This window comes from Bombus huntii, chromosome 5 (assembly GCF_024542735.1).
Source record: "Bombus huntii isolate Logan2020A chromosome 5, iyBomHunt1.1, whole genome shotgun sequence".
Taxonomy (NCBI): Eukaryota; Metazoa; Arthropoda; class Insecta; order Hymenoptera; family Apidae; genus Bombus; species Bombus huntii.
The window spans coordinates 966744-983740 of NC_066242.1; the positions used below are offsets into that span (position 1 = coordinate 966744).

Genomic DNA, 16997 nt, shown 5'->3' on the forward strand with positions numbered 1-16997 from the left:
CAGCTCGTATATCTAATCAGATTTATATACTTAAATTTTGTACTTTATTTCTGTAGCATATAAGCTGTGTGCCTGTAGATACTTATTACATCAAACAAAATGGTTGGCCCGTTGCCTAAACCTTTTCCCACAATTTGAAGAAGGCTAAAGAACTGCGCGTTCTTCAATCAGCTTTTTTCTAACGCCCTGTGCAGAGAAACAAGAACCAACGTGAGATATAGATATTATGATCAAAGAGGCAATTAAAATTACATTATCAGTTCCAGCTATACAATCAAGTTAATAGAAATGAAATTGACTTGTTATAATTGTAAACTAAATAGAACGCAAACGTATCTACGTATATGCAACTTATTTTCCACTGGAATCGCGACAGAAATACCATGCAAAAAGAGGATTGATCGCGAGCGAAAGGGCACGCAGATACATACGACCAGCAATACGAGAATCTAGATAGGTTTACACAGGTCTCTCACTTCAAATATTTCCGCCGAAGCAAAAGAGCGCTCGAAACCGAACCTTTCAGCCCCATCGTCTGTTTTGCTCACTTTCGTTTTACGTCTTCCCTCTTCTTCGCGATCACTTCGCTTGATATTTATCTTATTCCCCTTGTTACAGGCGAATTTTCGTTCGCCTGACGTTGCAAAACCTTTCGATTTCTAGGCAAAGCGATGCTTTTTCTATTTGCATGCTCGACTGCGGGATCAAACTGCGAGCAAGTTTCTGATGGAGTTTGTAACGGACGTGGAAAAGAACGACCTGTTTGTTATATAGCTCCGTCTACGTATTGCTTCGGAGACTTATAAACGAATAGAGTGAGAGTAAAAGCCTGTGTACAAGCAGGTTTTGAACTTACAATATCGCAATACATTGAAATGCATCCAAATACGATAGATGGGCTAAATTGCATCAAAATAACACCATGAAATATAATATATAAAAAAGTATGAAAGACAGAAAATAAATAACATTAAGTAGGTGTACGTACAAAATTGACATAACGTGACGCCTCTACTTAATTTCAAATTAATCTAACGTTTATCTTATGCACGTGATAATTAGATGTGTTTAATTATTATCATTTCAGTTTCATTTCTCTCTGCGACTGCTTTAAGTATGGTATTAAAATAATGTACGATTTTAATCTATCAATTTGTAAGTCATTTTCAATATAATGTAGTATTTTATTTTACATTAAGCCACGAGTAAAATGGAAAGAGATTTTTCTTTATCAAACATTTCACAAAACAGATACATATTTTTATTTCTATCTTATTACAAGGTCTACTGCAAAAGAACCTAGATCAATTCATCGAAATCAACATCGTCTAGGGTTTTGTGGTTGTTTCTCTTAATAGAAAAAGCTATTCTAACTCGATAACTATTCGCTAAAAAAACATAAAATGCCCCTTGAACTTTATCAAAGTTAACTTAAAGATAAAAAAGAGAATAAAACAAGGGAGGAACAACCAAACGGAAACGTTATTACGATCGCCAGCGACTTCGAACGTTTTCTGTGGCCAGCATGCAATCAGAACGAAGCCAATGGTCCGTGGAAAATGCAACGCTGCACGAACAAGCCAGTTGCACGAGTCCTGGTGATTAGGTTAACGCGAGCACAACTTTCTTTCTTTGCGACTCGGCCTCGTTTCTTTTTCTTCTTCTTCTTCGCGTCGTTTCACCACCCCTTCTCCAAAGGCAATGAAACTGCTCAACTCGAGTTTTTACGATCTGCGAATCTTATTAATATTTAGTTAATCGATAGAGATTTATGATTAGATAAGCGAGTAGTTCAGAGCAGTTTTAGAAAAGTGATTTAGTGGTACTACAATTTCGGTGATCTTGACCGATCAAATGCTTCGATTTCTAGCAGAATTTGCGGGTAGCGCGCGAAATTCGACTCGAGGAAGAAATGGACAGAATCGCCATCGATATTGTACTGTGCGAAAACGGGAAGAAAAACAGTAACGTAACGGTATTCGAGCGACGCAGCAAAATAATTAGAGAGAATCGTTGAATAGACGCGACGTCTCATTAGTACGAGTGCCGATAAAAAAACAGGCCAACCCTTGCTTACTGAAACGAGAGAAACAGAAAGAAATAACGGACCAATTACGGCATTGAACCGACTCTGGAATCAGTAAAATCAATCAGAAAAAATCGTTCTAAGCAATATACGTAAACACGAAGTTATACGAACAGTCGTATCTGTTTTAATCGCGTATATACATTAATATCCATTTAATCTCTTCGGTACGAACGTGGGCGGCCACCAAATGCTGGAGTTGCTGGAGGTGGACACTCGAATTTTCTGACTTGACATTTTCTCGAGGTGGAGGGGAAGGAATGAGTAATTGCTAAATGCATGCTTTGAAGAACGAGAAGTTCTAACCCCTACGTACTGATTAGCAAGAAGCTGTGAGATGACCGCGCGCGACATTCAAGTGTTTGAGTAACGGTTCATAGGTAAGAAAATAATAAAGCGCACGAGCTTGAGGAAACGAAAAAAAGGTAAGTTAATTCCAAAAAACTCCGCGTCTTTGGGTTTTCCTTGGTTATAAACAGTCATCTATTATTTCAACTATTTCTAAAGACTCGATGGCTTTATAATCGTACCGTTACTCTGAAACAATAATCAAAATAAAACATTCGTAATACGATATGAAAATCTTATTCGAAGGAATCAGTCATTTTTGCGAGCACATAGCCTCGTGATTTCAACAATAAACAATAAATATATACATTTCGTAGACGCAAATTTATGAAAACTTTCTTGTGTTTGCGATGCGTAAAATTTATATTCGTTAATACAGTCAACAGTTGAGAAACAGTTGAAAGTTGAAAATATCGGTGAAAAATTATTGGACACAACATTTCTGACGAGTGATTTATTAGATATAAAATCTACTATTGTATATACGAGACAGCAATGGTCTCGCAGAACGAATTCAGACTTTCGTTCGTGTATTCGTTTCGTGTACACTGGCAGTGGGAGCCTCTAAAAATATCATTGTTACAATATGCAGCGGATGTGGATTATAAACGAGCGTTTTACAAGAGGATAAATCGTGAAATTTTATGTTACTCGTCCGAACAATGTCGCTAGTATCTTCGCTAAGTTCGTGCTCGATTTTAATTCGTTTCCAAATTTCATCATCGTGTATGACAAATGGTCTTAATGTTCTATTAGAATAATCATAATTATTACTACTTAATTTTATTACTATTATTACTTCTATTCCAACATTTTCCACACAAAATCAGATAAAGTATTTCTTTGAAATATCCGTCGACGTATACCACAAACTCATAGGTTACATAATTGATACCTAATCAACAACAAACAATTGTATCGATCTCGGACGCACTGTTACAAAGGTATTCGAGAACGAGACAGCAAGCGTTGCTTCTAGAATTTGCAAGAACGGCCGTTGTTTCGCGTGTCGCTTAGTAAGCACTTCTGCGTGAGAACCGGGCGTGCTCGCGTGTGTAATGGAATATCATCAGTCGCGCGATACGTTTCGAAGTATCATTCAGAAATTCCTGCGATAATATTACATTTACGATCGACAACGTGACGCCACGTGCATGACAAAGATCGAAACGAAACGATATCCAGAGACAGAAAGGGAGGGGAAAAGAAAGAGAAAGAAGGAAAAAGAAAGGAATAGAGAGGAGACAAAGACAGGACTAGGCAAGTAGAGTGAGAAAGAAGGAGAGAGAGATACGATCCAGTTTCAATCCTTTTCTAAACGATACGAAATGAAACGAATATTCCGTACGACTTGTGCGTTCGCAATCTTGCGTCGTTGCGGCGCAGCGGGTTCGTTCATAATTACTGGCAGGCTGAAAACTGAAATCGAAAGAGGCGGAACGAAATTAGTAACAATAACGTTAGCCTGCGGCACGGAACGCTGTAACGAGCGCTTTCACATGGGGAACAAAGGAGGAACCGAGCTTCGATTTCGCTCGTTGCCGAGGGAAAGAGGGAAAATATATACGCGCGCGCGTTAAAGTTGGAAAGAGATAGAGAATCAGAAATAGAAAGAGAAAGAAGGGAGGCAGACGGTTGGAAGAGAAATCGAAAAGCAAAAAAAAAAAAAAAAAAGGGCCAAGCAAAAAGAATCGCGGAGAAGACTCAAAAACTCGGTGGCTGCAATCCGCAATCCCTGGCCGAACATTCTCTTCCTCCCTATCTCGCTCTTCGATTCGAGCTAACGTAAGCGCTTTCACGTGGGAAACCAAGTGGTTCGGCCGCGTTTGTAGTCAGACATCGCCAGTAGAATTTGCGCGCACACTGCTAGACCGCAAGTCACCGTTGCTTGTCGCGCGCTAGCGATAGACATGCTTGCATTTTTCAGCACCTTCAGCGATTCCGCCGTTCTGCTACGTTATCTATACCGAAACTTTCCACTTTCCCCTAACGTTCGCCCTCATTTTTCTGCACGCCTTTCGCTGAATCATTTTCCCCCCTTTTTGATCATTTTCTCTCTCTCTGTCTCTCTGTGTCTACCTCTTTTTCGTTTTTGCTTTCCTGGTATTTCGAAGAGATGCGAACGTCACGTTTCTGTAAAAAGAGCGTCTTGTTTTAGAATTCGAGGTGAAATATTTTGATTGTTCTTGCGGAAGAAATTCTTTTGTTTCGAAATGAGCACACTTTTGAGTTAAAATTTTGGAATCGCTCCTATTTTCAATCTCTATTCTGGCATTTTTGTAAGAGCGAAAAAGCAGTGTTATAAAGCAGTTTCAATGCGAAGTTAAATTACGATTATTTATATTAACCCTTTCAATATCAAATTTTTGATGCATTGCGTGGCGGGGGTTCAGATGCATTCTGAAATGTGGAGTTCGATGCTATTAGCAGCGTAAAAATTGATTCCGGACACGTTCAACGAAAGATTTGTATATTATAATTTCACATCTGCAAAATAGAATATTGCGTCGTTTGAAATTTCTATCGGCTACATCGGCGTGGTATTTTAAATTCGCAACGAACGGATTTGCAAAATACGACACGGCAAGGAAAAAGAGTCACAGGATAACGATACGTGAATAATATCAGAATTTATAATGCGACGTTTACAAAATATTTCACGAGCGCCGGCCAATTGAGTATTACACAGCACGCAAACGCGCCAATGCTGGTCTCTATTTGAATATTAAACGAAATCTTTGTTTCCGGTTTAATTAATAAATTTCAACGTCGATTTATAATTCACAATCTGTACAGCCAAATAGAGGCATGGCTGGCCAGGGAAAATTACCGTGTTACTCGAACGTAATTCGAAGGACTGACTGCCGATCGATAAATCGTAACGAGTATGTATGCGTGAGTTTTCAATGTATGAGAAATAATCATGTCGATGAAATATTCGATGGAAATTATCGTTGTTACACGAAGGTATTTTCTATAATTAGGATATAATATCGTTGGACGTTATAAAATCGCCGATATAAGAAACTCGTTTCTACAGTCCTAAAGAGGAAGTTGTTTATTCAATTACGTTATTACACTTAAATATCATTTACATCGCATGCCGATTGTAAAAAATCTCTCCATATCAACTTTCTAATTATTATTAAATAGTTTAATTACGTATACATGTATAGATACATTATTGATGAAAGAAATATTAACACGATTGTATTTAATTACGGTTGCGTAATACTTCTCAATGATTAAATAGAAAATATCTTGTCTAACCGCAAACGTACAATTACTTTTCTATTATTATCTGTTGTCGATCTATTAAACGTACATATATAGACTTAACAGTGTTCACGTTATTATAACACATTGCAATCATTTGTAAATAATTAACGCCTCATCGTACTAAAATTTTTAATTAAAGTTTCACCAAAAGATTCGCGGAATGTTATACGTACACTCAAACACTGAGGAAACCATAGGGACGGACGTTCGTTATAGTCAGCGCGAAACCGTAGAACGAGCTTCATGCTTCATGATCAACGATTCTCACGCTAGATTGGTTACCTGCGTGAAAATCGAGACGTACCGATACTTTTTCCATTAATTTATGAAAGTGGAACCGGGAAGCTGTCGAAATCATAGAAATGGAAGTAACACCGTGATTTTTATTTTCCATCGAAATGATGATTTCCTATTTCGATTAAATTGCGAGTTCTTTTATTACTTTGACTTACAGCTACCATAACCGACGCTATGCAGCCCTATGAAAATGACCACATTAAAATCTATGTCGCAACACGACCGCCCATCCATCGAGCCAGGAAAACTAATTAACTAATTTTCTATGGTTTACTTCATTCCTCCCCCGCTCTCTGTTGTTGCGCATATGTGCGTGTGTACTGCGACCCAGTGTTCTCGCCACTTTCCACGTTGCTCTAAACAAGGTTCGAAGCAGGTTTTTGCTGGTTAACGATAACCAACGACGGCAGAAGTTTACTCTCCTCGGACCGGAACGTACCATTAAACTTTACGCCGCCACGAGAGTCGTGCGCAGCTTCGACACGTTATGTTTTCAACTTAGATTTATCGACTAACCGACGACTGTTCCAGAAATAATCGAGAAATTGTTCCTCGATTTCTTCCAAGATTGGTGTTCCTGTCAAATGGTATGCCACTTGATTAAAGACTTTTCTTTTCCTGGAAAAGTCCTCCGTTTTTCTGTTAGAAGTCACGCGTGCGGCTGAATCGAACAGCGATCGAGTAAGCTACTTAACACATATTTAGAGATTTAATTCAATATTTTTCCAATATCTCAAAAACATCCTACAGAATCCAGTAGCTTTCCACGTCAAATAGGAATAACTGATTACTGTTCGGTGGTCGCGAGGTTTTTCAGGGACGACTAGGGCAAAGGTCGTGGACGTCGATATCTGTGAGTATGTAGCGATCGACACAATTGGAGCAGCTTTTGCGCTCATGTACACGTCAGAACGCATTATTGCTTGGCATTCGGCGTTTGCTTTTACGTAACGCTGTTGTTTTTTTGCAAGTGTTCTTTTACCATCTAAATAGAGAGAGCGCGAAACGTGCGGCCGTCACTGACGCCGAAACCGATACACAAACGGCAGGCGTTTTACATCTGCATAGCATACCGACGCGCAACCCAGCGGAACGCTTCTTTTCTTCTGCTTTTTTTATCTTTGGCCTCGAGTCCGTTCCGATATCGCCACTTTTGCTGTTCGATTATAGCACGAGTTGGCGTTTCTTGTAAACGCGTTCGATTTGATCGCGCGGCTCCCACGCGCTTACAATTGGACTCGGGCCAGGCTATGCGCGTTATCGTACTTTACACGCTGCTCTTTCATCAACTATGAGTCACTGCTCTCTGGCATGCACCTCTGTCTCTCTTCCTATTTCCCTCAACCTCCATTGTGCTGCACAGTATGATATACGATGATCGATAATTATAATAATTGCTTTTAACAACTAAAGTTTAATATTGCAAAATGTTTTCTTAAACCTACAAATGTATCGTTGTAATTGCTCAATAACATCGCTGTTCTAATACAAGAAGAAGACATAATTACTCTTTGTTGAAGTAATTTACAAGATGCAAACGCTTCTGCGGCGCAAACATCATTGTTGAAAGTAGAATGCGGAATAATCGAAAACAAAAGACCTGTACGTATTAACATGACACGACCATGAGCGAAACACATGATACATTCGTAGCATTGCAAAATACTCGCACGTGTTACAATTTTATCCTATTAATTTCGACACAGGTTCAGTCTCTCAGTCACAGGCCGTTAAGGAGTTAATGATTTTCAGTTTTGTTATTTAAATTCCCGATATACATATATTCCTTTCCATCATCTTCCGAAATTTCTTTACTACACCAGATTTGTACTTTTTTCAACGACTCTTGTACTTCTTTTAGCGAATACCATAGTGATTTTACTTTTGGACTTTGAGAAATTATACGAACCTGTTATACGTGTACGTACGTTAAGCCAAATACTAGAAGCTTCGATACATTATTTTGTCTTGTAATAGATTCTAAAAAGATATTCTTCGTTTATAAGTGGTTAGTCAACAGGACTTTGAATATCGTACTGCATCTTCGACTTTTGTAGAATTTACCTTTTAAACGAGTTTCGCGTCTTTGATCAGTCACCTTTCAATCTCTTTTACTTTGTAACCTCCTGACAATTTTCTGGTCCCAATCATTTTCTTATTTTTCCCGAGAGCTGGTCATAACAGGTCACCGTTTTAGTTTCAAGTTTCAACATACGTATTTACATCGCAGTACGTTTACTAATAAAATATTTTTTAAATAGCATGAGTTGGAAAAATATAAATTGAATCCACCGTGAATTTAAATATATGATAATATGCCGACTTTTATTACAAAAAAAGATATATTACATCCAATGTGCTATTTAAACAATTTCATTCAAAACATTGCATAAAATAATATAATATTATTGTGTCAGTTGCTTGGATTATCTTGACGAAATTTCACGACCTAATAATAATTTCGATTATTCCGCTGTGTCATGTCAACAAATACTACTTTGTTAATACCGTAAAACGTCAATTATCTAGATATCAACTATTCGAACATCGATTATCTGGACTTCCAATTATACGGGCATTGCCTCTCTGACTCTCGATTATCCGAGACATGTAATCAGAGATTCTTGTACATATAGGTCACCAAGTCGAAAATCTACTCCCTGTGTACACACAGAACCTTCCTTGCATTACGCAGTACGTAGTATACGCTATAGTATCGATATACAAATGCTTTTGACAGTATATAGATATTCATAACAAAAAAAAACAAATATTTTTAACATAATATATTTTAACGAATCCAATGGTAAATACAGCTATACATTTTACAGGAGAAGAAGGTTTTAGGAGAAATAATTTTCGGAAAAATTCAATTATTCCGAATGCGTTTGAAATATAAACGAATTTCTACGTCGTAAGTCTATTTCAATAATACACCATACGTGTTCGACGCTTAAAATAATTTCAAGTGTCTTCCTCAATGCCAGTTAAAGTAAATACACTGTAGATACCAGAAGTATAGAATATCGTTGAACGTCGTTTAATCGCACAAATTGACATTCTTATTCAAAATTATTGCAACATAATATTTGAAAAAGAATTAGAATAAACAATAACGTTAAAGAAATATATTATATTTTTCTACATCAGCATATACGTTATTCAACGAACTGGGAAGGAAAGTGATAAAGCGTATGTTTTCTTTGATTCAGTTAAACTATTCCCCTGCTATTACGATACGAGATGACAATAGCATCGTTTAGCTAAAAATTATTCGCTCGAAGCAGCATTTCCTACCAAGTAGGTGTAATCGTATCGAAGTTAACTTGGAAAAATAAACGTATTACATCATTTCAAATGATGCAAGTAAAATCACACAAGATTGAACAAAAATTACGCTTGCATTCGCATCGTGAAGCCTTGAATAAAACGCGGAGAAGGGAAACAAGTTTCCTATCCATTATCACGATGAGCATGTTGCAACGTCATTAGCGTATAATTTCATTCCGTGTTGTATAATTGCATAGCATAATTGTCGACGACGGAAAATCCTCCGCGATACTCTAATAACGCGCAAACTTCTCGTCTATACGAAACGAACCTTGTCTTCCTCGTGTCTACCGAGTCGTCCCGTTCATAACGAAATAAGAACTATCGTCGTAAAAACTGACCCACAATATCGTAATACATACATACGTTCATCTGTAAATGAGGAAAATTCCTTTCTGATTTTGCCTTGACGATCAATGTATCGCTACGTGATCGCTCATAGCACACGTCAGGCATGTTGATTGTAAAACAATAGTATAGCATAGTGTGTAGTGTGTGTTGCTGGAAAGAAGACTAGCGTAAGGAATGCATATCTGATTGCTTATTTCATGTAGGCTCAATGTAATTCAGAATCCGTATATTGGCCGAAAACGTCACGTATACGAACAAGACAATACATACAACAACGTGTGACGGTAAACAATACAAAGTACCGTCCTTGCCCCTGTGTCGGCCAGCTAGTTTTCTTTCCAGCAATGCACGACACATTACATAACATATACAAAAAATGCATTACCGCTTGTTAGCAGAAAAAGTTAATACAAATTCATATTGTACGAACGTAAAGAGATAAAATCTAGAGATTCGTTTCAACTCGCTATTTCATATTGTTTATAACACAGTTATTTTCATCCGATTTCTAATACTGGGTTCCCATAACGGTAATTGACACGTGAATGGCGGATGTTTGATAAGAGTTACGAAAGAATGACCTCGCGTACCATAACCTCGTTTATAACTTAACTGATAGTATTGTGAAATAACAATTATTATAAGTGAATGGTGGAAAAACTTGAATGGAGCGACTGGTATATAAAGTCATCGTATAACAAGATTTATAATTAACGCGGAGCGAAATAAAACGATCTATCTACGATCGTAATTCGTGGATAGATATTCCTTCGGTTTCTACATAGATTCCACTCATCTGTAATATAAAAAAATGGCGGTATTAGATTCTAATTAAAAATAATAATTCTAAACGTGTAATTCTAATAGAAGAATTCTCTAATTCGAAGTGATTATGAAAGCTGGCCAAAAACAACGCAAACCCTTATTCGGCGGTAGCTTGTACATATACGCTTGTGGATAACGAGCTTAAGAGAAAAGCTCGCACGCGAAGGGTTCGGAAGAAGAAAGAGCACGAGTCAGCGCGCCAATCGTTCCTTTTCCCGATACAGACACCTTCTCGAGAATTCGTGTCCAGACCCGTTACGTGGAAGGAACAGAACGCCCTCGAAGATGCAGCCACTCCGTGAAAACATATCGCAGCTTTCCTGGCCTGGTCTCTCAGTCAAAAGCTCTCGCAGAAGACAATTCGCTTCCACTTTGCTGTATCGTTTCTCGACACTGCACCGCGGCAAAGACGCCGAGAATAAATCCACGATACCGATTTGTCGCCAGTGCCTGGTGATTTTGGCACGAGGCTCACGTGCCACGATAAAGCGACGTGCCGATCGGGACAAAGACGCCGGAACAGCGTTTTCTCCAGTAGCCACCGCACGTTCGACAACCCGACGAATGTCGTAAGCTCGCTCTGTTCTTCAAATTCTTTTCCTTTTATTTCCTCCTGTTTCCTTTCCTTTTCTCCCTTTTCTATCGCGGAAGATATTATGGTTTGTAGATCGCGTACGCACGAAGAGAATCGAAGTTTGCCCCGAGACCTTTTTCAGATTTATTTATCAGACTCGTTTGAATATTTCTGTTAACCTTTTTAATGATTCCATGAGAATGGAATGATACATTGTAAATATGTACTGCAGACCTAAAAAGCAAACTTGTCATTACTTATTGTCAAATTTAAAAACTTGCTTAAAGATTCTCTAACGTCGCGTTATTGGAGATTATTTTCAAACGTTGTTTTTCAGATAATTATATAAAGTAACTTTATATATTATATTATTTGAAATTCTCTCGAAATCTGCTTCATCGCTGTGCGTACAACTTGACAGTAGACGAACTATTTTCTTGTAACAATTTCAGTTAGGAGTATCAATTGATGCGTGACCCCGAACTTATGAACGCTGACGTACAATACAATACCACGAGTAATTATTCGAACGAGTATATGTTTGCTATTTATCATTGGAAAGCTCGTATCTCCGATTGTGAGTTTGTATAATTCAAACCGCAAGAATCGACAAAGAGAAATGCTGCTTCCTTTATTATGAAAAATGTATGGTGTCGGTCAGTGCAATTAATGATCATGTTTATCGTTAAAGGCGTTAAGGCAGATTCGGAGAAATATTAATTTCAAGTAGTGATATTATCGAATCGTATCGAATAAGTATGTTTGAAAATTCATGGCAATTCGAATCATCACGCGTGACCCAATTAATAGTCCTTGAATCAAGAATGTGCAGATTCTGCTTGATTTTACGTGGCGCAAGCATACCATCACAGCCAAGTTTTATCTTCCGGGAATAAAATCGTCGGTTCCAGAAACAATCTTTCTGCCCTAATAAAATTACAATTCGCTGTTTTTTCAACGAATAACTGAATCATTATACGGTTTAACTTAAGAACGATAAACAGATGATGGCGATGACTGGGCCATTTCTGACCAGTACAACTTCCTACGTGCAATTCCATTGTTAAATATGTAAAGATAGGCTATTACAGCTACTATTATAGAACTTTACTCAAAGATTTATCGATTATCATTCTAGTTATCTAACGGAAGCTATGTAACTATCGAAATTATAAATCTGAAGAAACTAAATTATACGCAACGAGATGCGTAGAATCATAAAATATTACGAAAAAATTATGAAAGATATACAATCGACCGTCGTATAACGGGGAGATAGGTTGCGCGTTAAAGGAAGCAGCGTCATATACGCCGTATACCATAATATGCGTTATACGAATCACTTACATATCTTGCGAATTTTATTATTAATGCGTTTCTTTTATATCCTTGTTCGTATCCTTTATTTCGTTGAGCATCGTAGTCTGAAACGACCCAACCAGCCGAGGGTTAAACGTTGGAACAATCGGCTCTTTGTATTTGGCTCGTTAGACGAACGATAATTCACGCCCGCCATTACGCAACTTAAAAGAAACCCACAAACGCACAGTACTGCCAAACGAAACAAACTGCGAAACAGCGAACACATTTGACACGTGACGCAAACCATTGACAAATTTTCGTAACAACGATCGTTGTCGAAACGTGTCGAGCAGCGATCTAATAATATCGATACCGTTTCAACTATATGCGGTCCACGCAGCCATGTCGTACAACTGAAACTTCAAGGCCATCGAAATCGCGCGTACGCTGGTAGAAGCGATCATAATATGTCTCGATCGGAGAATTCATAAGGCGCTGATAATCGCGAATCGATATCGAGCAATGAAAACAGCGAAACAGTAGAAATCGGACGTTGTAACACTGTAACACGCGATACGATACGTTGACCGGCTTAAATTGCGAAAGCGTGCAACAGCCAGTCAAGGTGAGAAGGCCAGCGGCGATGTCAATCTAAACAGTCGCCTCATCATTACGCCTTACTGACAGAGTCATTAATGTGCGATAAACAGAAGGATTAGAAGCATGAATAGCTAGAGCTGGACAAATGTTTCGTGTTTCAAAATAACTATGATTTAAGATACAGCGCTTAGAACGATCGGAGTATCGCTATCCGTGTTACATCGATTTCCATGCCGATTTTATGCTTCTTATATTTGCATAAATTGTTCTATCGATTATCTCTACGTCAATCTATATACATATATATGTATCACAGTATCGTACAAGTAACATGTCGATATATCAAACTTAGTAGGCTCGTCGATTTTGTTCACCTTGTTTCTCTATTTTATTCTCCTTTTATTTGAATAGATCGGATAGAACTTCATTTTCAACAAGCTCTGTTCAAAGAATTTAAAATGATTGGAAGTAGAAACACGATTATGTAGTGGGAAGATAGGAAAGCCCAATCACGTTACGAAACGCAAGATGAACGTCTGATGATCTATTTAAATTTCAACGAGATCATCAAGCCATACCGGTAGTTGAAGACTTTTATGCCGGGTCGGATCCAGCACTCGCGCCTATTGTAAATTTGCCCCGAGCGAAAACACTTGTCACTTGTCCAAAGATAAACGAGTCTGGCTTGAAACATTAACGAGATCTCAACGAATACCAAAGTGGAAATGTTAATCGGCTGACAAAGCCGATTTCGAACCGATGAGATCCACGCTTGAGACAAAAATATACAAAGCTTCGCCCCTAACAAAAAGATCAAGAACGTATGACATAGCTTTCGCTACCATTTCCCGTACGATAGAAGCATACTTCTTTATAACCAAGCATGTCGCTGATTCATATTGCATACTATTGCGACGATATTTGTGTTCTAGTCGAAGCTTTAACCGCTGACGAACGCGAAATTCGCGTTAATAACGTACAACATGGATAATGTGGAACGTGAGAACGTGACGACCATTTCTCCAATTAATTCTCTTCCTAGCGCACCATCGCTCCACTGTTCATCCACTATCATGATGATCGTGTCAGCAATGGACATTCGTAACATCCCCCCGTCAATAATTCTGACTGATTCCAAACACGAACGACTTCAACCCTCTTCCATATAAATATCAATAATTGGAATATTTTTTCGCATACCTACCCAACAGTCATAATCCAAGGAGTGTTTCGCACTAATTATCACCGAGAGATTGGTTCACTGATTACCAACACGATTGCAACAGATTCTTCGTCACACCGTTTGTTTCTTCTTCTATTGCAACGTACCAGTAGCACTGTTCCAGTTTAGCCGGCTAGCAAACCACCTATCACGAGATTACGGTGCTCGAAACACGACACACGCGTCGCGATGATCGCGTGGCAGATCCTGGACCGCGAGGTTGTCAGGTCACTCGCGAGAACCCCTCGAAATCTCAGGTATCCCTGGTGAAACACGGAAACACAAGGTAACGAAGCTACGACAACAAGGATGACGCACGTGCACCAAGCGACAAGTCGCCGATTATTACACGGAACATAACATTCGTTGTCATGATACTCGCGATCGACTTACTGGAGCGAACAGGTGGGCGAACACGGACAAGACTAGTCACGCTGTGCGAGACACGCGAGTCTCGTGAGGTTCGCAAAACCAACAAAAGAGAAGACGCACGCGTCGCGACGGCTTGACGTCGACTGAGGAGAGATGGATACGCCGCGTCGCGTCCGTACGCCCCTGCTACCACGAGCCCCCACCAACCGACGCTTTGGAGGCGCCACCGACGCTTCGCCACCCCTCCGGCTTCTCGTTCGTTCCGTTTTCTCTGTCTGTTCTGCCTTGGTGCGTCGAGCCACCGCGCCGTCGTCGTCGTTGTCGTCGTCGTCGTCGTCGTCGTCGTCGTCGTCGTCCGCTTTCTATGTACATACATTCTTTGTATCAACCGGCGAACGAGAGCCGATGAGTCTAACGATATCTAACAAAATCGATTCTTTGCCATTTTTCTTTCACTTTTTATAAGAACGATATTTATCTCGTAAACTTCGTAAACATAGAGAAGTGTATAGTTATGAAGCATGTAAGATTTACTTTTTATGTCTAAATTAGTATAACTCGTGTGATTTGTATAGCTCGAGACGTATCCCTTGTGCTCTATAGAGATCGATGGTATTTCAATTTTTTTTTAACAAAATATTTATCATAATATACAGGATGCTAGCCATACCACATTTTTTAATTGCAACCAAAATAAAAAGATAGAGGACAAAGAAATATCGTACAAAGAGAACATATTTTTACGGCCGATTTTTTTTTACATTACTATAATATGTGTGAATTTTATAGTTGCAATATTTTTTTAAATAAATATGTATATATATCTTTCTGCACGGATGAACATTTTTCGCCAATATACATAAAAGAGCACGAAGATGGCATAGTAAAAAATTGATAAATTTATTCGTTCATTTCTTCACTAATAAACGAGTTGTTTTAAAACGAAAGCTTCTATTTCATAAAAATCTCATTTTCAGCGAAAAACTTTTTTCTATATCTTTCATCTCACTCTGTCGATTTGCCTTTACTCCTTGGATATCGTGAGGTGACACGAGAATTGAGGGTTGACCCTCTTGTGAGAGCGCGTCATCTGATGCCAAGCTACCGATGACGATTACCACCCAGTTGGAAATGCTAATCGTGGCAGGTCATGCAACTTTTAAGAGCGAATGACCGTTTGTCTGATACGTCGATAGTAGTCTTCGTTGCATGCACGTTTGTTATATGATGCGATTCAATTCTGTCAGTCGATTATGCCTTGTGATGGGAGGCGATGACACGCTAATGTATGGCTGAGAAACGCTCTCGGTGACTATATGACAAATTGTGCAAAGAATGAAATGAAAAAGGATGGTGGAAGATGAATGATGATATATATATAGCATACGAGTGATAGTTACCTTACAGGGAATAGGAGAACATTTTGTATTTTATAGTTAATTTCAGAATTTTAAATCGCACGTGGTCACGTTGATCGTATATCCTTCGTTGAAAATGACTATTGAAATAATTTTTCAACTAACTAATAATAATCAACTAATAATAATCTGTAGAATCTAAACGAAGAACTGTTCCTCGATGCGAAGAACTTTTGTCATTTAACGAAACAAAATGGATGATCTGTTGAGAAAGTTTGAATAAATGTGAAAACATTATGGAGTGATAAACTATAATATTTACAAAATATATTATATAATACCGTTCCTTCAACGTTACATACGAGTTACACAACGAACCCATCGTTCATATTCCACGCGCAAGGTAACTCTTCTGTTACCAGCTGCCACAACGTAAATAAGCTCCATGTTGTTGACATTATCAGCCACGTGTGTCCTAATTACGTTCGGCCAGAACTAATTGTAAATTGCTGGAATATACCGATGCGCGAACTTATCGCATCTTCCTCGAATTCTTCGACTTCGATCGTTACTATATAAATGTCTGTAGAATTTAAGAAGTTACGCGTGGCCGCGCAAATCTATGAAGAACTCCAATTACCCGTCACGACGTTTCTGGTGGAGCGAGTTTCATTATGATGTTAATATACTCGCGCGAATGGCCTCGAGAGCCATTTGTCACGACTGTCGCAAGTTCGCCAGTTTAATGTATCCGTACTCCTCGATGGTTGGTTCCTCGCAGCATCGCCTTTGGTGCAATTTTCGAATGACAATGCACCGTTACCAGGCAATGTTGTCTGCTAGATAAAATAGGCTTACATGTATCGCAAGCGTATTGGAGTTTCAATGGCCCCTGTTTAACCTATACTGTTCGATAAGACACGAACGATAGTTGAGCGACTGAGAAAAAACTCTTTGGCGAGCTTTTGTACGTAATTTTATTTATTTATTTATTTTTGCTTTTAATAAGAATTCGACCTCGTCTTGATAGATTATCATATAGGTAATAATTGA

At 38.6% G+C, this 16997-nt stretch overlaps 1 protein-coding gene and 1 long non-coding RNA gene across 17 annotated transcripts in view; both read right to left on the reverse strand.

The window, feature by feature from the left end:
- The window catches only part of LOC126865758 (CUGBP Elav-like family member 2), a 355524-nt gene extending 340766 nt beyond the window's left edge, over positions 1 to 14758 (reverse strand). For 8 of the 16 annotated variants that reach the window (XM_050618637.1, XM_050618640.1, XM_050618638.1 and 5 more), the window contains exon 1: positions 14197 to 14756. The gene's annotated coding sequence lies outside the window, so the exon portion shown is untranslated. Of the gene's footprint in view, positions 1 to 14192 lie in introns of all 16 variants that reach the window. The other 8 variants (XM_050618645.1, XM_050618642.1, XM_050618643.1 and 5 more) reach the window with 3 other exon arrangements.
- Positions 14759 to 15464: 706 nt separating this feature from the next.
- Positions 15465 to 16692, reverse strand: LOC126865766 (uncharacterized). The gene is made up of 3 exons (XR_007689664.1): positions 16286 to 16692; positions 15987 to 16206; positions 15465 to 15898 (listed from the first exon to the last, which is right to left on the reverse strand). It is a non-coding gene; the product is annotated as an uncharacterized LOC126865766 (long non-coding RNA).
- Between the last annotated feature and the right edge of the window lie 305 nt (positions 16693 to 16997).